This window comes from Salmo salar, chromosome ssa22 (genome assembly GCF_905237065.1).
Source record: "Salmo salar chromosome ssa22, Ssal_v3.1, whole genome shotgun sequence".
In the NCBI taxonomy this organism is placed as follows: Eukaryota; Metazoa; Chordata; class Actinopteri; order Salmoniformes; family Salmonidae; genus Salmo; species Salmo salar.
This window is the reverse complement of record NC_059463.1, coordinates 40461392-40485965: the sequence shown is the minus strand read 5'-3', so window position 1 is coordinate 40485965 and position 24574 is coordinate 40461392. Positions and strand designations below refer to the sequence as shown.

At 44.1% G+C, this 24574-nt stretch overlaps 1 protein-coding gene across 1 annotated transcript in view; it reads right to left on the bottom strand.

Moving 5' to 3' along the window:
- Window positions 1-21948, bottom strand: part of LOC106583501 (pleckstrin homology domain-containing family A member 6) — a 201901-nt gene extending 179953 nt beyond the window's left edge. Inside the window, exon 1 of the mRNA XM_014167754.2 lies at window positions 21587-21948. The gene's annotated coding sequence lies outside the window, so the exon portion shown is untranslated. The remainder of the gene's footprint in view (window positions 1-21586) is intronic.
- Window positions 21949-24574: the final 2626 nt, after the last annotated feature.

The following is a 24574-nucleotide window of genomic DNA, read 5'->3' as shown; positions in this document are numbered from 1 at the left end:
GGAGGAGATCAGAGAAAGGAGAGGATGGAGAGAGATCTGTTTTGCAAGTGTTAGCCACATGGTGGAGGGGTGGCGAGGTGGATAGGGGGAGGGTGGATGGGGGCAGGGGGGAGGGGTGGATAGGGGGATGGCACAGAGATAGAGAGGGAGACAAAAGTGACAGGCGATGTTGAGTGGAGGGGTGTGTGTGTGTCTGTGTGTGGGGTTGAGGGCTGTGTGTTTGTGTGTGTGGGGGGTTGAGGGGTGTATGCGTGTGTGTGGGGCTGAGGGGTGTGTGTGTCTCTGTGTGTGGGGTTGAGGGGTGTATGCGTGTGTGTGGGGCTGAGGGGTGTGTGTGTCTCTGTGTGTGGGGTTGAGGGGTGTGTGTGTCTCTGTGTGTGGGGTTGAGGGGTGTATGCGTGTGTGTGGGGCTGAGGGGTGTGTGTGTCTCTGTGTGTGGGGTTGAGGGGTGTATGCGTGTGTGTGGGGCTGAGGGGTGTATGCGTGTGTGTGGGGCTGAGGGGTGTGTGTGTCTCTGTGTGTGGGGTTGAGGGGTGTATGCGTGTGTGTGGGGCTGAGGGGTGTGTATGTCTCTGTGTGTGGGGTTGAGGGGTGTATGCGTGTGTGTGGGGCTGAGGGGTGTGTATGTCTCTGTGTGTGGGGTTGAGGGGTGTATGCGTGTGTGTGGGGCTGAGGGGTGTGTATGTCTCTGTGTGTGGGGTTGAGGGGTGTATGCGTGTGTGTGGGGCTGAGGGGTGTGTATGTCTCTGTGTGTGGGGTTGAGGGGTGTATGCGTGTGTGTGGGGCTGAGGGGTGTGTATGTCTCTGTGTGTGGGGTTGAGGGGTGTATGCGTGTGTGTGGGGCTGAGGGGTGTGTGTGTCTCTGTGTGTGGGGTTGAGGGGAGGGGGTTCTCTCTCTGTGTGTGTGTGTGTGTGTGTGTGTGTGTGTGTGTGTGTGTGTGTGTGTGTGTGTGTGTGTGTGTGTGTGTAGAGTTGAGGGGTGTGTGTGTGGGGGGGGTTGAGGGGTGTGTATTTCTGTGTGTGGTGTGTGGGGTTGAGGGGTGTGTGTATCTGTGTGTGGGGGGTTGAGGGGTGTGTGTGGGGGGGGTGTTGGGGGGGATTGAGGGGTATGTGTTTCTGTGTGTGGGGGGTTGAGGGTGTGTGTGGGGGGGGTGTTGGGGGGGATTGAGGGGTATGTGTTTCTGTGTGGGGGGGGGTTGAAGGGTGTTGGTGTCTGTGGGGGGTTGAGGGGTGTGTGTGTGTCTGTTTGTGTGTCCTGATGGGGGGTCCCTAGTAAGGGCTGTAATCTGAACAATCACCTCCTCACACACACATGAACACACAGAGACACACACACTACACAAACACACATCGATACACACATACCAGAAGCTGAGGTAGGTTCACTATACACCACACACACACAGACTGAGAGATAGAGACATGGAATGGAAAAGGGAGGAGATGGTGATTGATTGGTTGTGAGGTCTGGGGTCTGTTTACCAACCAAGAATTCACAAAATGGGACAAACACCAAATTGAGACTCTGCATGCAGAATTCTGTAAAAATATCCTCCGTGTACAACGTAGAACACCAAATAATGCATGCAGAGCAGAATTAGGCCGATACCCGCTAATTTCAAAATCTAGAAAAGAGCCGTTAAATTCTACAACCACCTAAAAGGAAGTGATTCCCAAACCTTCCATAACAAAGCCATCACCTACAGAGAGATGAACATGGAGAAGAGTCCCCTAAGCAAGCTGGTCCTGGCCCCACAGAGCCCCAGGACAGCAACACAATTAGACCCAACCAAATCATGAGAAAACAAAAAGACAATTACTTGACATATTGGAAAGAATTAACAAAAAAAACAGAGCTAACTAGAATGCTATTTGGCCCTAAACAGAGAGTACACTGTGGCAGAATACCTGGCCACTGTGACTGACCCAAACTTAAGGAAAGCTTTGACTATGTACAGACTCAGTGAGCATAGCCTTGCTATTGAGAAAGGCCGCCATAGGCAGACATGGCTCTCAAGAGAAGACAGGCTATGTGCACATTGCCCACAAAATGAGGTGGAAACTGAGCTGCACTTCCTAACCTACTGCCCAATGTATGACCATATTAGAGACACATATTTCCCTCAGATTACACAGATCCACAAAGAATTCGAAAACAAACCCAATTTTGATAAACTCCCATATCTACTGGGTGAAATACCACAGTGTGCCATCACAGCAGCAAGATTTGTGACCTGTTGCCACAAGAAAAGGGCAACCAGTGAAGAACAAACACCATTGTAAATACAACCCATATTTATGCTTATTTATTTTCCCTTTTGTACAGTAACCATTTGTACATTGTTACAACACTGTATATATAAATAATATGACATTTGTAATGTCTTTATTCTTTTGAAACTTCCGTATGTGTAATGTTTACTGTTCATTTTTATTGTTTATTTCACTTTTGTGTATTATCTACCTCACTTGCTTTGGCAATGTTAACACATCTTTCCCATGCCAATAAAGACCCTTGAATTGAATTGAATTGATTGAGAAAGGGAGAAAGAAAGATGGGATGGAGAGATTGTGAGCTAATAGATACAATAGAGACAACTAGACAAATAGAGAGGGAGAGACCAAATAAACATACTGTACTGCATACTAATGCAGAGAGAGAGAGAGAGAGAGAGAGAGAGAGAGAGAGAGAGAGAGAGAGAGAGAGAGAGAGAGAGAGAGAGAGAGCGAGAGAGACACGCAAAAACACACACACACACACACATGTGCACACGCATGATCAGTTAAATCTCTAGCAGACACATTTGGCTTTAGTGAGAAGAATACCTTAAAACAGCCAACTCATCTCCTGTTGCCTGACAGTAATCTGGTCATACCTTGTCAAAACTCTGTCCGCAGTCAACATATTCATCTCACTAACTCTCTCTTAGCTCACCCTCTCCATTCCATCTTTCTCTCCCCTTTCTCACTCTCCATCTTCAAGTAATGTTTAGACCCAGATTAACGATAAAGCAGTTGGAAGTGCAACATCCTTCTTTGACAGCCTCTCCGCTCCACTCCTCTCCCCTTCCCTCTCCGCTCCACTCCTCTCCCCTTCCCTCTCCGCTCCACTCCTCTCCCCTTCCCTCTCTGCTCCACTCCCCTCCTCTCCTCTCCCCTTCCCGCTCCACTCCCCTCCTCTCCTCTCCCCTCCTCTCCTCTCCTCTCCTCTCCTCTCCTCTCCTCTCCTCTCCTCTCCTCTCCTCTCCTCTCCTCTCCTCTCCTCTCCCCTTCCCTCTCCACTCCTCTCCCCTTCCCTCTCTGCTCCACACCCCTCTTCTCCACCCCTCGCCTCTCCCATTCCCTCTCCGCTCCACTCCTCTCCCCTTCCCTCTCTGTTCCACTCCCCTCCTCTCCTCTCCCCTTCCCTCTCCGCTCCACTCCTCTCCCCTTCCCTCTCCGCTCCACTCCAGTCCTCTCCCCTTCCCTCTCTGCTCCACTCCCCTCCTCTCCCCTTCCCTCTCTGCTCCACTCCCCTCCTCTCCTCTCCTCTCCCCTTCCCTCTCTGCTCCACTCCCCTCCTCTCCCCTTCCCTCTCTGCTCCACTCCCCTCCTCTCCTCTCCCCTTCCCTCTCTGCTCCACTCCTCTCCCCTTCCCTCTCTGCTCCTCTCCTCACCCATTCCCTCTCTGCTCTTCTCCTCACCAATTCCCTCTCTGCTCTTCTCCTCACCACTTCCCTCTCTGCCTTCCCTCTTATATCTTTAAGAGTTAATTTGGAAAATGGTAACTCGTTATACAAACTTTTTCCAAACTTTTCCCCTTCCCTCTCTGCTCCACTTCTCTCCCCTTCCCTCTCTGCTCCACTCCTCTCCGCTCTTCTCCTCTCCCCTTCCCTCTCTGCTCCACTCCTCTCCGCTCTTCTCCTCTCCCCTCCCCTCTCTAATCCTCTCCTCACCCATTCCCTCTCTGCTCTTCTCCTCTCCTCACCACTTCCCTCTCTGCCTTCCCTCTTATATCTTTAAGAGTTAATTTGGAAAATGGTAACTCGTTATACAAACTTTTTCCATGGTGCCCCAAGATTGCTAATGAGTTGCTTGTTACAGGATTAATTGAATCATCGTAATAATTAAACATAGTTAATCGATTTGATAAAGCAATCGTCATCACATTAATGATAGCCAAGACACGACATCCTTTCCCTCTCTTCTCCGCTCCTCTCCTCTCCCCTTCCCTCTCTGCTCCGCTCCTCTCCCCTTCCCTCTCTTCTCCGCTCCCCTCCTCTCCCCTTCCCTCTCCGCTCCTCTCCTCTCCCCTCCCCTTCCCTCTCTGCTCCTCTCCTCTCCCCTTCCCTCTCTGCTCCGCTCCTCTCCTCTCCCCTTCCCTCTCTGCTCCTCTCCCATTCCCTCTCCGCTCCTCTCCTCTCCCCTTCCCTCTCTAATCCTCTCCTCACCCATTCCCTCTCTGCTCTTCTCCTCTCCTCACCCCTTCCCTCTCTGATCTGCTCCGCTCCTCTCCCCTATCTGCTCCTCTCCTCTCCTACCTTCAGGAGTGATCTGTTCTGTTATGTCTCTCTCAGACAGAAAGCCGTGCTGTTTCATAACGATGGATCTCTTCCTGGCTCCAGGTATAATGAATCCAGACTAGTGAGGCTCTGTTGGTAGAGCATGGTGTTTGCCATGCCAGGGTTGTGGGTTCGATTCCCACGGGGGACCAGTACGGACATAATGTATGAAATGTATGCATTCACTACTGTAAGTCGCTCTAGATAAGAGAGTCTGCTAAATTACTAAAATGTAAATGTATTAGGGCCCGCGTCGCTAATGGAAACTATTAGCGTTAACTTCTAGCATTACATCAATATTTGTTCTCCACTGTTTCTACATGACTATATTACATCAATATCTGTTCTCCACTGTTTCTACATGACTATATTACATATCTGTTCCCCACTGTTTCTACATGACTATATTACATCAATATCTGTTCTCTACTGTTTCTACATGACTATATTACATCAATATCTGTTCTCCACTGTTTCTACATGACTATATTACATCAATATCTGTTCTCTACTGTTTCTACATGACTATATTACATCAATATCTGTTCTCCACTGTTTCTACATGACTATATTACATCAATATCTGTTCTCCACTGATTCTACATGACTATATTACATCCATATCTGTTCTCCACTGTTTCTACATGACTATATTACATCAATATCTGTTCTCCACTGTTTCTACATGACTATATTACATCCATATCTGTTCTCTACTGTTTCTACATGACTATATTACATCAATATCTGTTCTCCACTGTTTCTACATGACTATATTACATCAATATCTGTTCTCCACTGTTTCTACATGACTATATTACATAAATATCTGTTCTCCACTGTTTCTACATGACTATATTACATCAATATCTGTTCTCCACTGATTCTACATGACTATATTACATCAATATCTGTTCTCTACTGTTTCTACATGACTATATTACATCAATATCTGGTGCCATATTCTCATCTCTTTGAAGCCTTTTCTTGTTGTGGTAATCCCCCACCCCTCCCTGGGTCCCATGCTTCGACTTGTGTCCATGTAGATCTTGGGGATTAGGATTAGACCATATGAAAGGAGGTGTGTATTGTGTTTTATCAGTCAAAGAGGCTGTGTGTGATTAGGCTCCTCATGCTCCCATCGAAACAGTTCGGAACAGTTGGTAAATATTATTCTGACATTTTATGATGTTTTTCTTTGTTTTGGTCTAAGGAAAGGGTTTTTCCGGCTGTTCGTGCACAAATGTTTTCTCGAGGCAAGCCGAAGTCGGTAGCCTAAGTCTATGCTCCTTTGTCGGTGATTGGTCAACAGTAAGGATTCTTCAATGGAGTGTTTATTGTCATTCAATGAGAGATGAATTGTTTTCATGCACATTTTTTCCACTTGAGAAATACTGCCCCAAACATATTAGCTAGATGTAAAAATTAATAACAGATTTATTGAGTTATTTTAGATTAATTCTGATTATTCTGAGAAAGTGTATACTGGCTACGGTGTCTCAAGATGGACAAACAGTACAATTGCCGTTAAAAAATTTTTTTAGCGAAGGTCTTTTAAAGGAATATGTGAGCACACTCGTTCCGTTCGCCTAGACAAGTTCAGCTAGGCACCAGTTTTCTTTGCATGTTACACTAATGATGAAGTAGAAGTGTCTCGTTATCAAATTAAAGACATGTGAGACTCAATTCAGGAAAACACTACTCCTCTTCACACAGCTATGATGAATGTGTCTGAGAGTAAAATAATCCATCTATGGGCCAGTACATTGAGATAAGGCCAGACGCTGGGGCTTTCTGACTGGGTTTAGACGTAGTCCTGGGTGCAGCTGTGACAGACTGCCATCTAAAACAGGGGAGGAGCCAATAGAGAAAAGTGACAAACGAGTATTTGACTATTAAAGAGTCCTTAGAGACACAAGAGAGGAAAAGAAAGGTAGGAGTCTACTGGCACGATGCCCATACTACATCTGACCATGTCTTACCCAAGTCTGTCCTGATTAGATAAACCCCGAAGCCCAGCACAACCCAGGACCACTCGGGACAAGAGACTAGGGAGTCTGGAGAGTCTGTTGACTGTGACTCTATAGGGCTTTCTGGATCGAGCCAGGGGACACATCGGACAAGCTAATGAGAAGACTAATTGTGTGTGTGTGTGTGTGTGTGTGTGTGTGTGTGTGTGTGTGTGTGTGTGTGTGTGTGTGTGTGTGTGTGTGTGTGTGTGTGTGTGTGTGTGTGTGTGTGTGTGTGTGTGTGTGTGTGTGCGTGCGGCCGTGCGTGTGTGCGTGCGTGCGTGCGTGCGTGCGTGCGAGATCATTTTTTTATTTCACCTTTATTTAACCAGGTAGGAAAGTTGAGAACAAGTTCTCATTTACAATTGCGACCTGGCCAAGATAAAGCAAAGCAGTTCGACACATACAACAACACAGAGTTACACATGGAGTAAAACAAACAGTCAATAATACAGTAGAAAAATAAGTCTATATACAATGTGAGCAAATGAGCTGAGATAAGGGAGGTAAAGGCAAAAAAGTCCATGGTGGCGAAGTAAATACAATATAGCAAGTAAAACACTGGAATGGTAGATTTGTAGTGGAAGAAAGTGCAAAGTAGAAATAGAAATAATGGGGAAAGAGAAAAAGAAAGAGAACGAGAGAGAAATAAATAAATAATAGTTATAATCCTAGTTAGTGTGAGTTCTGTGAACCCTCTCCATCCTAGTTACAGTGTGAGTTCTGTGAACCCTCTCCATCCTAGTTAGTGTGATTTCTGTGAACCCTCTCCATCCTAGTGACAGTGTGAGTTCTGTGAACCCTCTCCATCCTAGTTAGTGTGAGTTCTGTGAACCCTCTCCATCCTAGTGACAGTGTTAGTTCTGTGAACCCTCTCCATCCTAGTGACAGTGTGAGTTCTGTGAACCCTCTCCACCCTAGTTAGTGTGAGTTCTGTGAACTCTCTCCATCCTAGTTACAGTGTGAGTTCTGTGAACCCTCTCCATCCTAGTTACAGTGTGAGTTCTGTGAACCCTCTCCATCCTAGTGACAGTGTGAGTTCTGTGAACCCTCTCCATCCTAGTGACAGTGTGAGTTCTGTGAACCCTCTCCATCCTAGTCAGTGTGAGTTCTGTGAACCCTCTCCATCCTAGTGACAGTGTGAGTTCTGTGAACTCTCCATCCTAGTGACAGTGTGAGTTCTGTGAACCCTCTTCATCCTAGTGACAGTGTGAGTTCTGTGAACCCTCTCCATCCTAGTTACAGTGTGAGTTCTGTGAACCCTCTCCATCCTAGTTAGTGTGAGTTCTGTGAACCCTCTCCATCCTAGTGACAGTGTGAGTTCTGTGAACCCTCTCCATCCTAGTTAGTGTGAGTTCTGTGAACCCTCTCCATCCTAGTTAGTGTGAGTTCTGTGAACCCTCTCCATCCTAGTTAGTGTGAGTTCTGTGAACCCTCTCCATCCTAGTTACAGTGTGAGTTCTGTGAACCCTCTCCATCCTAGTGACAGTGTGAGTTCTGTGAACCCTCTCCATCCTAGTTAGTGTGAGTTCTGTGAACCCTCTCCATCCTAGTTAGTGTGAGTTCTGTGAACCCTCTCCATCCTAGTTAGTGTGAGTTCTGTGAACCCTCTCCATCCTAGTTACAGTGTGAGTTCTGTGAACCCTCTCCATCCTAGTGACAGTGTGAGTTCTGTGAACCCTCTCCATCCTAGTTAGTGTGAGTTCTGTGAACCCTCTCCATCCTAGTTAGTGTGAGTTCTGTGAACCCTCTCCATCCTAGTGACAGTGTGAGTTCTGTGAACCCTCTCCATCCTAGTTAGTGTGAGTTCTGTGAACCCTCTCCATCCTAGTGACAGTGTGAGTTCTGTGAACCCTCTCCATCCTAGTTAGTGTGAGTTCTGTGAACCCTCTCCATCCTAGTTACAGTGTGAGTTCTGTGAACCCTCTCCATCCTAGTTACAATGTGAGTTCTGTGAACTCTCCATCCTAGTGACAGTGTGAGTTCTGTGAACCCTCTTCATCCTAGTGACAGTGTGAGTTCTGTGAACCCTCTCCATCCTAGTTACAGTGTGAGTTCTGTGAACCCTCTCCATCCTAGTTAGTGTGATTTCTGTGAACCCTCTCCATCCTAGTGACAGTGTGAGTTCTGTGAACCCTCTCCACCCTAGTTAGTGTGAGTTCTGTGAACCCTCTCCATCCTAGTGACAGTGTTAGTTCTGTGAACCCTCTCCATCCTAGTGACAGTGTGAGTTCTGTGAACCCTCTCCATCCTAGTTACAGTGTGAGTTCTGTGAACCCTCTCCATCCTAGTGACAGTGTGAGTTCTGTGAACCCTCTCCACCCTAGTTAGTGTGAGTTCTGTGAACCCTCTCCATCCTAGTTACAGTGTGAGTTCTGTGAACCCTCTCCATCCTAGTTACAGTGTGAGTTCTGTGAACCCTCTCCATCCTAGTGACAGTGTGAGTTCTGTGAACCCTCTCCACCCTAGTTAGTGTGAGTTCTGTGAACCCTCTCCATCCTAGTGACAGTGTTAGTTCTGTGAACCCTCTCCATCCTAGTTACAGTGTGAGTTCTGTGAACCCTCTCCATCCTAGTTACAGTGTGAGTTCTGTGAACCCTCTCCATCCTAGTTACAGCTCTCACAGTCTCACGTCAGAATTAGACATTCATCCATGTATCTCAAATGTCAAATTTCAAAAAGTTGTTCAAAATGTCAAATATGAAACTTTAAGTTTAAGATTAGGTATGTCGAATACTGACTTGTATCAAGGGTGACCTGGCTTGATTGAACTCAAAACGCTGATCTAACTACAATACGTCCTCCACATCAAAGGGATGGGTCTAATCCACTGCATCAAAGATGTGCCTATCCAACCCCATTATGAACATATCTGCTGGAGTCAGGGCCTTTGGCAGGATTATACTGAGCTCTAAACCTCAGCGCCTGCTGACGTGACATGATGTGGCTTTGAAATCCTCCTCAGAAACGGCACAGCATAAATTGCCACAGTCATTAAACGTCTACAGTCATTAAACGTCTACAGTCATTAAACGTCTACAGTCATTAAACGTCTACAGTCATTAAACTGCTACAGTCATTAAACTGCTACAGTCATTAAACTGCTACAGTCATTAAACTGCTACAGTCATTAAACTGCTAGTCATTAAACTGCTACAGTCATTAAACTGCTACAGTCATTAAACTGCAACAGCCGGAGGCGGGCAACATCAACCTGCCTCCATTCTACCACAATGTGACTATTCACTGTGGGCTTATTCACTGTGTACTTATTCACTATGCAAATAAGCTTAGGGTTAAGAAGGCTGGGGAAATCAAAGAGTGTTTGTACGAGCCCTCGCCACCCAGAAACTCAGAGGGAGCAGGCTTGTCAATGCCTCCCTATCTCCTAACCCACTCCCCTCTCTGGACAGACAGATGAAAGAGAGAGAAAGACTTTTCTCAGTGAAGACTGCAGCAGATTGTCTTCTACACACCCCGTCATTTACACACACACACACACACACACACACACACACACACACACACACACACACACACACACACACACACACACACACACACACACACACACACACAATACTCTCCTCGACTCGTCTCCTTCCTCTGCACTGTCTGAAAATATATGAAAGGTGCGTGTAATGCTTATCAATCTAATGATCGTTGAAATTGAATAATATAATATTAGTTTCATACCAGAGCAGATGAAGGAGGGGAGACAAGGATACACTTTTGAAATGCATTCTAGGTGGTGTCTTACTCTATTTTAGAGGTGTATATCCTGAGACTAGACTCTTGTGTAAAAACGAGAGAGGAAGGTGAGAGATGAACATACACAAGTACACACACTTTCTGTGTGCAGCCCGCTTCGCACTTGGCAGGTCCCCTGAAATACCACCCGCTCTGTCGCCGCACACCCCATTTCTTTCTCACTCACTCACTCACACACACACACACACACACACACACACACACACACACACACACACACACACACACACACACACACACACACACACACACACACACACACACACACACACACACACACACACACACACACACACACACACACAGAGCCTGCAGTCTGTTCCAGAATGAATAACACACACACAGCACATGGGAGGAGCAGACAAAAGACATGGATATAGACATACAGTAAACAAAGACACACACACACACACACACAGAGTGCATTGTGAGGGTCTAATTTCTCTCAGTAGGATGTATGGGGGGGGGGGCTTAACCCTCCAGAGTCTAAGCCCTGGGGGGGGGGGCAAAACTACTAAACTAACATATGGAATTGTTTTATGATGGTCATACCAAGGATTATTTAGCTATTTTATTTCTAATTTTAAGACCCCTTAATAATTAAAAAATTTGATGAAACATTGAATATGGCCTTACTGCTATTAGCCCATAGAAACACATTGAATAACAGATTTACTACATGGAACAACATATAGTCCTCCCAAAAAATCTTAAGGAAGTTTGTTCTGAAGTGTCTGTCCTATATCTGAGAGATATAAGAAAGATCAGGAAGCAAATGTATTTATTTTCTAAATGTATTTAGGCACAGAACCATCTCCATATACAGTACCAGTTAAAGTTTGGACACAGCTACTCATTCCAGGGTTTTTCTTTATTTTTACTATTTTCTTCTATTTTACTATTTTTACTAGTTTCTTCAAGTGCAGTCACAAAAACCATCAAGCGCTATGATTGAACTTTGCCATAACAAAGAGGTTTAATATTTATTGAATCAAGACATTTCAGCTTTTCATTTTTAATTAATTTGTAAAAACTTAGAAAAACATAATTCCACTTTGACATTATGGGGTATTCTGTGTAGGCCAGTGACAAAAAAAATCTACATTTATTCTATTTTAAATTCAGGCTGTAACACAACAAAATGTAGGGAAAAAGTCAAGTGGTGTAAATACTTAGTGAAGGTGCTGTATCTACCTCAATTACCTTGTACCGCTGCACATCGACTTGGTACTGCTACCCCGTGTATATAGCAAAGTTACCATTACTCATTGTGTATTTACTACTCCTGTTATTATTTTTCAATTATTTCTCTGCATTGTTGGGAAGGGCATGTAAGTAAGAATGTCACTGTTAGTCTACACCGATTGTTTACAAAGAATGTGACAAATATAATTTCATTGGTTTGGATGATCAACCCCTTCATCCCTCCCTCTATCTCGCTTCCTTTATCCCTCCCGTGGGGAAACCTTCCTTCTATCCTTATTCTTTCTTCATCTACGTCTTTATCTCTCTTCCCCCACAGGGGATATCTTCCCCATCTCTCATTTTTCTCTTTGCTCCTCACTCACCCTCCCCCATCCCCACTGTCCAGACACCTTCCCTCTCTCTTCACCTCTCCTTCTCTTTCCCTCTCTCTCTCTTCCCTGTCTCTTTTGTCCTTCCTTCCTCTCCCAAGATGGAGGGTTTGCCCGGCGTCACTTACTTAAAGGGTTGCTATGGTAACACCCGGGGGGGCTTCAGGTGAAGGATGAGGCTTAACCAACCCTTTAATCCCTACCGCCTGCTCGGAATTCATCAGAGAAATTAGATTCACACTTAACACACACACACACACACACACACACACACACACACACACACACACACACACACACACACACACACACACACACACACACACACACACACACACACACACACACACACACACACACACACACACAAAGATGTACAGATCTAGGAAGACATAAGTAGAATGCAGATTAATTAATTACATTAAGAGATATACCTTGACTCAGACACACACAGTCTAATGACATTAGATAGGAGGGGTGCTGACTGATAAGGACAGTAAATGTAAAGTTCACCAGACAGCTCCACTCAGACAGACGCCTGCTGGTGTGGATAACACATGCACACCAGTGGCGGTTGGTGCCGTTTAAGATTAGGGAGGACCTTATTTCTATTGCAGCATTAGATTAATATATTATTAGTAGATTTGGATAGAAAACACTCTGAAGTTTCTAAAACTGTTTGAATGATGTCTGTGAGTATAACAGAACTCATATGGCAGGCAAAAACCTGAGAAAAATCCAACCAGGAAGTGGGAAATCTGAGAATTGTAGTTCTTCTTTTGAATCCCTATCGAAACTACAGTGTCTGTGGGGTCACGTTGCACTTCCTAAGGCTTCCATTGGCTGTCAACAGCCTTTAGAAACGTGTTTCATCCTTCTCCTGTTACTGGGCAGAAAATAGGAGCTCAGTCAATGAGTGGACTGCCTATGGACAAAGGACTTGGTGATGTGTGAGCCCGCCAGCACGCCGTTCCTTCTTTTTCTTCTTGAATGAATACGCTATTGTCCGGATGGAATATTATCGACATTTTAGGTTAAAAAGACCCTAAGGATTGATTGTAAACAACGTTTGACATGTTTCTACGAACGGTAATGGAACTATTTGACTTTTCGTGTCTGGATTTATGCTCGCACGTTATGCCTTTGGATAGTGATCTGAACGCATGAACAAAACGGAGGTATTTGGACATAAATATGGAGTATTTCGAACAAAAATAACATTTCTTGTGGAAGTAGCAGTCCTGGGAGTGCATTCTGACGAAGATCAGCAAAGGTAAGAGAATATTTATAATACTAATTCTGAGTTTAGTTGACCCCAGAACTTGGCGGGTATCTGTATAGCTTGCTTTGATGGCGAGCTATGTACTCAGAATATTGAAAAATGTGCTTTCTCCGTAAAGCTATTTTAAAATCTGACACAGCGGTTGCATTAAAGAGAAGTATATCTATAATTCTTTCAATAACTGTTGTAAATTATATCAATGTTTATGATGAGTATTTTTGTAAATTGATGTGCACATTCACCGGAAGTTTTTGTGGGAATACATTTTCTGAACATCACGCGCCAATGTAAAATGGGGTTTTTGGATATAAATATGAACTTTATCGAACTAAACATACATGTATTGTGTAACATGAAGTCCTATGAGTGCCATCTGATGAAGATCATCAAAGGTTAGTGAATATTTTAGCTGTATTTTTGGTTTTTGTGATGCATGTCCTTGCTTGGAAAATGGCTGTGTGGTTTTTCTTGTGAAGTTTATGTCCTAACATAATCTAATGTTATGCTCTCGCCGTAAAGCCTTTTTGAAATCGGACAATGTGGTTAGATTAATGAGAAGTTTATCTTTAAAATGGTGTAAAATAGTTGATTGTTTGAGAAATTGAAATTATGACATTTTTGTTGTTTTGTATTTCGCACCATGCTATTTCACTGGCTGTTGAATAGTGTGTCCTGCAGAGGAGGACGGAAGCTAGCTGTCCTCCGGCTACACCATGGTGCTACCCTAGAGAGTGCTGTTGAGGCTACACACAATACCCCATGATGATAAAAGTGAAAACATATTTTTCGACATTTTCGCAAATGTATTAAAAATGAAATACAGAAATATCTCCTTTGCATAACTAATCACACCCCTGAGTCAATACTTTCTAGATGCACCTTCAGAAGTGATTACAGCTGTGTCTTTCTGGGTAAGTCTCTAAGAGCTTTGCACACCTGGATTGTACAATATATGCACATTATTATTTTCAAGCTCTGTCAAATTGATTGATGATCATTGCTAGACAATCATTTTCAGGTCTTGCCATAGATTTTCACAAAGATTAAGTCAACACTGTAACTCGGCCACTCAGGGACATTCACTGTATTCTTGGTAAGCAACTCTAGTGTAGATTTGGCCTTGCGTTTTCGGTTATTGTCCTGCTGAAAGGTGAATTCATCTCCCGAAGTCTGGTGGAAAGCAGACAACCAGGTTTTCCTCTAGGATTTTGCCTGTGCTTAGCTTTATTCCATAACATTTTTTATCCTGAAAAAGTCCCCAGTCCTTTACGATTACAAGCATACCTATAACATGATGCAGCCACCACTCTGCTTGAAAACATGCAGAGTGGTACTCAATAATGTGTTTTACTGGATTTGCCCCAAACATAACACTTTGTATTCAGGACTAAACATGTATTGCTTTACCAAATGTTTTGCTTTAGGATGCATGTTTTGGAATATGTTTATGCTGTACAGGCTTCCTTAGGTTAGTATTGTGGAGAAACTACAATGTTGTTGATCCATCCTTAGTTTTCTCCTATCACAGCCATTAAACTTTGTAATTGTTTTAAAGTCACCCTGAGCGCTTTCCTTTCTCTCTGATAACTGAGTTAGGAAGGACGCAAGTATCTTTGTAGTGACTGGGTGTATTGATACACCATTCAAAAGTGAAATTAATAACTTCATCATGCTCTAAGGGATATTCAATGTCTGCTTTTTTATTTTTACCCATCTACCAATAGGTCCCCTTCATTGCGAGGCATTGGAAAACCACCCTGGTCTTTGTGGTTGAATCTGTGTTTGAAATTCACTGCTCAACATAGGGACCAAATAATTGAACCACAACCATGAAACTCTGTAACTGTTTTAAAGTCACCATTGGCCTCATGGAGACATCTTTGAGCGGTTTCCTTCCCTTTCCGGCATTAGAAAAACATGATTCCAATTTGGCATTATGGGGTATAGTGTGTAGGCCAGTGACAAAAATCAATTGTAAATTCAGGTTGCGACAATGTAACGATGTGCGCTGAGAGTCGTGAAGCAAGTTCAGGGAGTGAGTGTTGTAATAAATAAACGTAACATAATATAAAACACAAACAACGCACGGACATGACACAGAAACAGAAACAATGATGCCTGGGGAAGGAACCAAAGGGAGTGGCATATATAGGGAAGTGATGGAGTCCAGGTGAGTCTGGTGACGCGCAGGTGCCCGTAACGATGGTGACAGGTGTGCGCCATAACGAGTAGCCTGGTGACCTAGAGGCCAGAGAGGGAGCACACGTGACATACAACAAAATGTGGAAAAAGTCAATATATATATATATATATATATAAGGAAGAGACCTACTTGGGCCAAGAAACACGAGCAATGGACACTAGACCAGCGGAAATCTGTCCTTTGGTGTGATGAGTCCAAATTGGACATTTTTGACTCCAACCGCCGTGTCTTTGTGAGACGCAGAGTAGGTGAACGGATGATCTCTGCATGTGTGGTTCCCACCGTGAAGCATGGAGGAGGAGGTGTGATGATGTGGGGGTGCTTTGCTGGTGACACTGTCAGTGATTTATTTAGAATTCATGGCACACGTAACCAGCATGGCTACCACAGCATTCTGCAGCGATTCGCCATCCCATCTGGTTTGCGCTTAATGCGACTATCATTTGTTTTTTAATAGCACAATGACCCTCCAGGCTGTGTAAGGGCTATATGACCAAGAAGGAGTGTGATGGAGTACTGCATCAGATGACCTGGCCTCCACAATCACCCAACCTCAACCCAATTGAGATGGTTTGGGATGAGTTGGACTGCAGAGTGAAGGAAAAGCAGCCAACAAGTGCTCAGCATATGTGGGACCTCCTTCAAAACTGTTGGAAAACATTACAGGAGAAGCTGGTTGAGAGAATGCCAAGAGTGTGCAAAGCAGTCATCAAGGCAAAGGGTGGCTACTTTGAAAAATATAAAATATGAAATATATTTTGAATTGTTTAAATTAATTTTGCTTACTTCATGATTCCATATGTGTTATTTCATAGTTCTGAAGTCCTCACTATTATTCTAATGTAGAAAACAGTCAAAATAAAGACACACACACACAAACTACACTACGTATGTGGACACCTACTCGTCGAACATCTCATTCCAAAATCATGGGCATTGATATGGAGTTGGTCCCCCCTGTTGCTACTATAACAGCCTCCACTCTTCTGGAACACTGCTGTGGGGATTTGCTTCCATTCAGCAACAAGAGCATTAGTGAGGTTGGTCACTGATGTTGGGCGATTAGGCCTCGTTTACAGTTGGCGTTCCAATTCATCCCAAAGGTGTTCAATGGGGTTGAGGTTATGGCTCTGTGCAGGGCAGTCAAGTTCTTCCACACCGATCTCGAACAAACAATTTCTGTATGGACCTCGCTTTGAGCACGGGGGTGAAATAGGGAAGGGCCTTCCCCAAACTGTTGCCACAAAGTTGAAAGCACAGAATTGTCTAGAATGTCATTGTATTCTGTAACGCTATGATTTCCCTTCACTGGAACTAAGGCACCTAGTCCGAAACATGAAAAACGGACCCAGACCATTATTCCTCCTCCACTAAACTTTACAGTTGGCACTATGCATTCAGACATTTAAAGTTCTTCTGGCATCCGCCAAACCCAGATTAGTCCGTCAGACTACCAAATGGTGAATCGTGATTCATCACTCCAGAGAACGCGTTTCCACTGCTCCAGAGTCCAATGACGGGGAGCTTTACACCACTCCATTAGACACTTGGCATTGTGCATGGTGATCTTAGGCTTGTGTCTGGCTGCTCAGCCATGGAAACCCATTTCATGAAGCTCCTGACGAACAGTTCTTGTGCTGACGTTGCTTCCAGAGGCAGTCTCGGTATTGCGTGTTGCTATGCGCTTCAGCACACAGCGGTCCCGTTCTGTGAGTTTGTGTGGCCTACCACTTCGTGACTGAACCGTTGTTGCTCCTAGACGTTTCCACATCACAATAACAGCACTTACAATTGACCGGGGCAGCTCTAGCAGGGCAGAAATGTGATGAATTGACTTGTTGGAAAGATGGCATCCTATGATGGTGCCACATTGAAAGTCACTGAGCTCTTCAGTATGGGACATTCTACTGCCAATGTTTGTCTATGGAGATTGCATGGTTGTGTGGTCTATCTTATACACCTGTAAGCAATGGGTGTGGCTGAAACAGCCATATCTACTAATTTGAGGGGGTGTCCACATACTTTTGTAAATACAATAATGTATATCCCACATCCCTCCAAACACATATACCACAACCTCTCAAATACATATACCACATCCCTCTCAAACACATAGACCACATCCCTCTCAAACACATAGACCACATCCCTCTCAAACACATAAACCACATCCCTCTCAAACACATAAACCACATCCCTCTCAAACACATAAACCACATCCCTCTCAAACACATATACCACAACCTCTCAAACACATATACCACAACCTCTCAAACACATATACCACAACCTCTCAAACACATATACCACAACCTCTCAAACACATATACCACATCGCTCAAACACAGAGAGAGAGAAAGAGAGAGAGGGAGAGAGGGGGAGAGAGGGTGAGGTAGCTGGCATTGTAGTTCTGCAGCAGTGCTCTGCAGAGAAACACTGTATTCACTCCACCCTGCTCAGTATTCTACTGAAACACTACAAACACGCAGTATGTGTGTGCATGTGCCTGCCTGTGTGTGTGTGTGTGTGTGTGTGTGTACACTGATACGTGCTTACATTTCTGATCACACCCTCTGCCAGTCTCCTTAGCTTAGCTCACTCTCCAAATCGGGTGCAGAAAGCAAGCACTGCGGCAATAACCCCACTCCCTGCTTAAACACACACACACGCACTCACAGTTCAGAACAACCATAACAAACAACATCTTGCAGTCATCATAGGGAAACAACACTCGGTCAACCAATAGGGATGCAGGATAACAGTTATATTTATCTACAAACCAATCAACACACAGCAAACAGCACACAGTAGGAGAGATAGAGGGAATGAAACAGTGAGAGGAGAGAGAGAGAGAGAGAGAGTGCAAGAGAGAGAGCAAGAGAGAGAGAGAGAAAGATAGATACAGTTGAAGTCGGAAGTTTACATACACCTTAGCCAAATACATTTAAACTCCGTTTTTCACAATTCCTGACATTTAATCCTAGTAAACATTCCTTGTCTTAGGTCAGTTAGGATCACCACTTTATTTTAAGAATGTATAGTAGAGAGAATGATTTATTTATTTCAGCGTTTATTTCTTTCATCACATTCCCAGTGGGTCAGAAGTTTACATACACTTAATTAGCATTTAGTAGCATTACCTTTAAATTGTTTAACTTGGGTCAAACATTTCGGGTAGCCTTCCACAAGCTTCCCACAATAAGTTTGGTGAATTTTGGCCCATTCCTCCTGACAGAGCTGGTGTAACTGAGTCAGGTTTGTAGGCCTCCTTGCACGCACATGCTTTTTCAGTCCTGCCAACACATTTTCTATGGGATTGAGGTCAGGGCTTTGTGATGGCTACTCCAATACCTTGACTTTGTTGTCCTTAAGCCATTTTGCCACAACTTTGGAAGTATGCTTGGGGTCATTGTCCATTTGGAAGACCCATTTGCGACCAAGCTTTAACTTCCTGACTGATGTCTTGAGATGTTGCTTCAATATATCTACATCATTTTCCTCATGATACCATCTATTTTGTGAAGTGCACCAGTCCCTCCTGCAGCAAGCTCCCCTAAAACATGATGCTGCCACCCCGTGCTTCACGGTTGGGATGGTGTTCTTCAGCTTGCAAGCCTCCCCCTGTTTCCTCCAAACATAACAATGGCCATTATGGCCAAACAGTTGTATTTTTTTTCATCAGACCAGAGGACATTTCTTCAAAAAGTACGATCTTTGTCCACATGTGCAGTTGCAAACCATAGTCTGGCTTTTTTATGGCGGTTTTGGAGCAGTGGCTTCTTCCGTGCTGATATAGGACTCGTTTGACTGTGGATATAGATACTTTGAACCTGTTCCTCCAGCATCTTCACAAGGTCCTTTGCTGTTGTTCTGGGATTGATTTGCACTTTTCGCACCAAAGAACGTTCATCTCTAAGAGACAGAATGCTTCTCATTCCTGAGCGGTATGATGGCGCCGTGGTCCCGTGATGTTTATACTTGGGTACTATTGTTTGTACAGATGAACGTGATACCTTCAGGCTTTTGGAAATTGCTCCCAAGGATGAACCAGACTTGTGGAGGTCTACAATTTTTTTCTGAGGTCTTGGCTGATTTCTTTTGTTTCAAGCAAAGTTTGAAGGTAGGCCTTGAAATACATCCACAGGTACACCTCCAATTGACTCAAATGATGTCAATTAGCCTATCAGAAGCTTCTAAAGCCATGACATAATTTACTGGAATTTCCCAAGCTGTTTAAAGGCACAGTCAACTTAGTGTATGTAAACTTCAGTCCCACTGGAATTGTGATACAGTGAATTATAAGTTAAATAATCTGTCTGTAAACAATTGTTGGAAATATTACTTGTGTCATGCACAAAGTAGATGTCCTAACCGACTTGCCAAAACTATAGTTTGTTAACAAGAAATTTGTGGTGGTTGAAAAACGATTTTTAATGACTCCAACCTAAGTGTATGTAAACTTCCGACTTCAACTGCAGATAGATAGATAGATAGATAGATAGATAGATAGATAGATAGATAGATAGATAGATAGATAGATAGATAGATAGATAGATAGATAGATAGATAGATAGATAGATAGATAGATAGATAGATAGATAGATAGATAGATAGATGAGTGAAGGGAAAGCCAAACAGAGGAGAGGGACATCAATCAAAATCATGGCTCTATTCTGGGCATCATTTCAGGCCACATGCTGGCAGAGGGCTAGGAATCACCCTCAGAACATAGTGTGACCTGCCAAGAGACAGGAAGACGTGTGTGTGAGTGTGTGTGTGATGACGTGTTTAACTATTCTTGTGGGGACCAGAATTCCCCACCAGAATAGTAACAAATAAAAATTTGACCAACTGGGGACATTTTGTTAGTCCCCACAAGGTTTTGGGGTTGGGGATAGGGTTCAGGTTAGGGTTCAGGTTAGGGTTAGAGTTCAGGTTAGGGTTACGGTTCAGGTTAAGGTTAGTGTTCAGGTTAAGGTAAGAGTACGGGTTAGGTTTAGGGTTAAGAGTTACGAAAAATAGGATTTTGAATTGTGTGAATTGTGTGTCCCCTCACGGTTAGCTGTACAAGACTGTGTGTGTACAGTCTGTGTGTGTGCGTGTGTGTGTGTTTGTGTGTGCGTGTGTGTGTGTGCGTGAGCATGTGTGTGTGTGTCCACATGCATTTATAGAAAAGCAAATCCAGTTTAATGCTTTAATCGGAAGCACCTCAATTGCCGGCAACTGCCAGGGTCTCATAAACAAAACACACACTACAATACCCTAACGCTAAGACAGGCATTACCGGGTCAGTCTAATTCCTCAGTCACTGTCAGGGTGTATTAATGCCAATGTTAATCAGACACCTGGAGCCTCACACACACACACACACACACACACACACACACACACACACACACACACACACACACACACACACACACACACACACACACACACACACACAGGAGGGACGCCTGTTGAAGTCAATCACGCTTATCCTCTGAATCAAAGTCCACCTCATCCCTCCTGCTTTGGCTCAGATTGGCCCTGCCTGGCTTGGTTGGGATTGGATGGGCTTAGTCCTGCCATGAGGCATTTAACATACAGCATAGCACTGCTAAATACCACATATTAACATATCAACATGCTGGAGACTGGTGGGAATCAGTACTGTGTTGTTGTTGGAGTGTTTAAGTATTTTGCATGTGTAAATGCATGTGCAGGTGTGTGTGTGTGTGTGTGTGTGTGTGTGTGTGTGTGTGTTTGTTAGCTAGCGTCCCTGACTGACAGACTATGCCCATCTGCAGTGGGGCTCCAACACTGGGACCAACAACCTGGCAACTGGCGCCACCCCAAAACATCTGAGCACCCAAACCTAGCCACAACCATAACTCAACCTCCACCCAACCACTACTTCAACCACCAGCCAACCTCTGCCCTCTCTGACCCAACCCTCTCTCTGCAATATGAGAGAGCATCGGTCTGTGTGCAGGAATAGAAACACAGTCAATGAACATCAACATTAACAAACAGCAACTGCACTGTATACTTAAAGGCAAATACACACAGACACACAGTCATACTAACACAGTCACAGGAACACAGTCACAATAACACAGACACTAGTGCTCCCTCTAACGTGCTTATTTACATAAAGTCAAGACATGTTGGAAATGCACTGGTGGTGCCTGCACATAGACACTATGAATCTGCGTGTCCCTTACCAGCCACCTGCTGAATTGATGTTTGCGGTGTCCTTCCTCCTTCCTCTTCTGTAGTCAGCCAGTCAACGAGGGTGTTAGACAGCCAAGCTAGAACCATGTACATCTATCTATCCATTCATCCATCTAGGAGACAGCAGAGAGCAGCAGACGGTCAGTCAGTCCGGTTAGACATCAGGAGATGGGAGAGAAACGAGGAATAACATACTGTCCATCTATCCCTCCACACCCTCACAGTACAGGGTAAAGACAGCTCTCTGTCAGCCAGAGAACCATAGAGAGAAAGAAACAGAGAGACAGCTAGAGACAGTAGCCCCAGTAACTACAGGCTCCAGTGTGACTGAGCAGGGATACAGGACAATAATAGGCATCCTCTCCTCAGGAAAGGATGAATAAAGGAGGGACAGATAGAGGGAGGAGTTGAAGAGGAGGAGGGGAAGCGGCCAAGTAATACAATGGAGCATGCCCAGTTGAAAATCCCAGGGTATTTAAATGTCACATGACCCCATCCAGGCTGGCAGTAATTCTGTATGCAGTGATGATGGAGAGAGAGGGAGATGATGGAGAGAGAGGGAGATGAAGAGAGAGCGAGGGAGGGGGAGAGAGAGGAAGGGGGGGAGGGAGGGGAGAGAGTGCTCTTTGGATTGGTGGTGGGTGGCAACGTCACAGCTGTTCAATTCCCCTTTCATTAGAGAGAGACATGCCTTTAATCTCCTCCTAGGCACCACCTCCAGGCATTCCATTCAGCCAATGAGATGACAGCATTGGCCAGTCCCAGATTCATTTTCCATGACCAGGACGTACCTGCAGGCGGAGGCCCGAATATCAGGAGAGGAATAGAGTTCTCAGACTTTGATCAGACTTTGCCACACAGGTCACATAAATGAGAAAATATAGACTAATCTCAACTGAACTGTTTGAGATTTGACTGGTTCTTCATATTTTTTATAATGCAACCACAAAAACTGTGAAAGCCACACACTGATTATATGGATTAAATCTGCATCCAGCAATCAACATTTGGTCCTATCCTACACCTTTTCAGTTTTCTACAAATAATAAATGTAACCACATCCTGTATGCTACTTGGTTTGCAAAAAGGCTACTGCAATGCATGTCAATTCATTAATAAGCAAATATCTCATGTTGTAACGCAGCAAATCGCAATTCTGATCATTTTGAGCAGAAAGCAGTTGCACAGTCCTCGGGAAGATCTCCTCGCGTCCTCTCTCCTCCTCAAAACTCATTACAGGAGAAGGTCGGAGGGGACGGATCTGACTTTCTCATCCAATAGGTTTTAAGGAGACGAGGGCGTGAGCAGTATGCAATTGAGATCTCCACCATCTCAGTCGATCGACTGGTCCGCTCCTGCTATGATAAGCAAGAGCGACCTCTATTGGTTGATAATGGAACATAAAAAAACGATGGGAATCAGATGACTGAATGTAATGTCAATGTTGAGCGGCTTCACTGTAGATTGTGTTTCAATATTCAATTAAAAAAAAATGTATTTTTACAAAAAATATATAACTTATAATATAGCTCCCTCTTGTGGGCATAAGTATCTTCAACAAATACCACTGACAAATCCAAGTGTTTGTATACGTATATCATTGGCTTTATCCTATTAAAATTATTGCCATGTATCCACTATCCATAATGATCTGTAGAAGAATTTGTTTATCGCTATATATTTAGCCACTCATCTCTTACCCGATTTTGAGTGCCTCTAGGATTGAGGCTGAAATCCCCCCAAAATAGGCTAATCTTTCTATAATCCTTTCTAGGCTGAGTATGCCTGTGGTGTTCTGGGGAGGCAGACCTGTTGGTCTCTGACAGCTGTTTGCATCTGTGCATGTTTTGACCTCCTACTGCACATTCACATTGCTGACTGGCTCCAGTGGCTAAGAACCGCTAGTAGAAAAGGTTTCCACTAGAGAGCACAGCCACAAAGTCCAAATTGGCTATATTGTAAAAATCAACAAATAAAAAAAGTGCTTTTTGGTCTTCATTTAAGGTTAGTGTTAGTGTTAAGGTTCAAATCTGATTTTAGGAAGATAAATTGTAGAAATAGGTGTTTTATAACTTTGTGTTTGGGGTAGCTAGTGAGGAACCTAGCTACACTGAGTGTACAAAACATTAGGAGCACCTGCTCTTTCCATGACAGACTGACCAGGTGAAAGCAATGATCCATTATTGATGCCACTTGTTAAATCCACTCCCATCAGTGTAGATGAAGGGGGAGGAGACCGGTTAAAGAAGGATTCATAAGCCTTGAGACATGGATTATGTATGTGTGTCATTCAGAGGGTGAATGTGTTTTTATTTAACAAGGCAAGCCAGTTAAGAATAAATTATTATTCACAATGACGGCCTACCAAAAGGCCTCCTGCGGGGACAGTGGCTGGGATTTAAAAATATAAATATAGGACAAAACAGACATCACAATAAGAGACACACCATAACACTACATAAAGAAACCTAAGACAACAGCATAGCATGGCGACAAGACAAAAGATTCAGCGTCTTTGAACGGGGTATTGTAGGTGCCAGGCACACCGGTTTGTGTCAACTGCAACTCCCCTGTTTCTGTTTTTGTATTTTTACGCTCAACAGTTTCCTGTTGATATCGAGAGAGAATAGTCCACCACCCAAAGTACATCCAACCACCTTGACACAACAGTGGGACGCATTGGAGCCAACATGGGCCAGCATCCTTGTAGAATGCTTTTAACGCCTTGTGGAGTCCATGCCGTCATGAATTGAGGCTGTTCTGAGGGCAAAAGAAAGGTGTTCTTAATGTTTTGTACACTGTTTAATGGTGCAGTACCAGTTTGGGGACAAGTGCCCTTTTATGACGATCATCACAACCCTCCCTCCAGTCCGGTGTTGCGCCCGAACCAGATTAAAAGAGATCATGAACAGTCAAACAAATTAAGACCTGTCAATTATTTGCTGGGAAATGTGGGGCAAGAAACAAGACAAACCTCA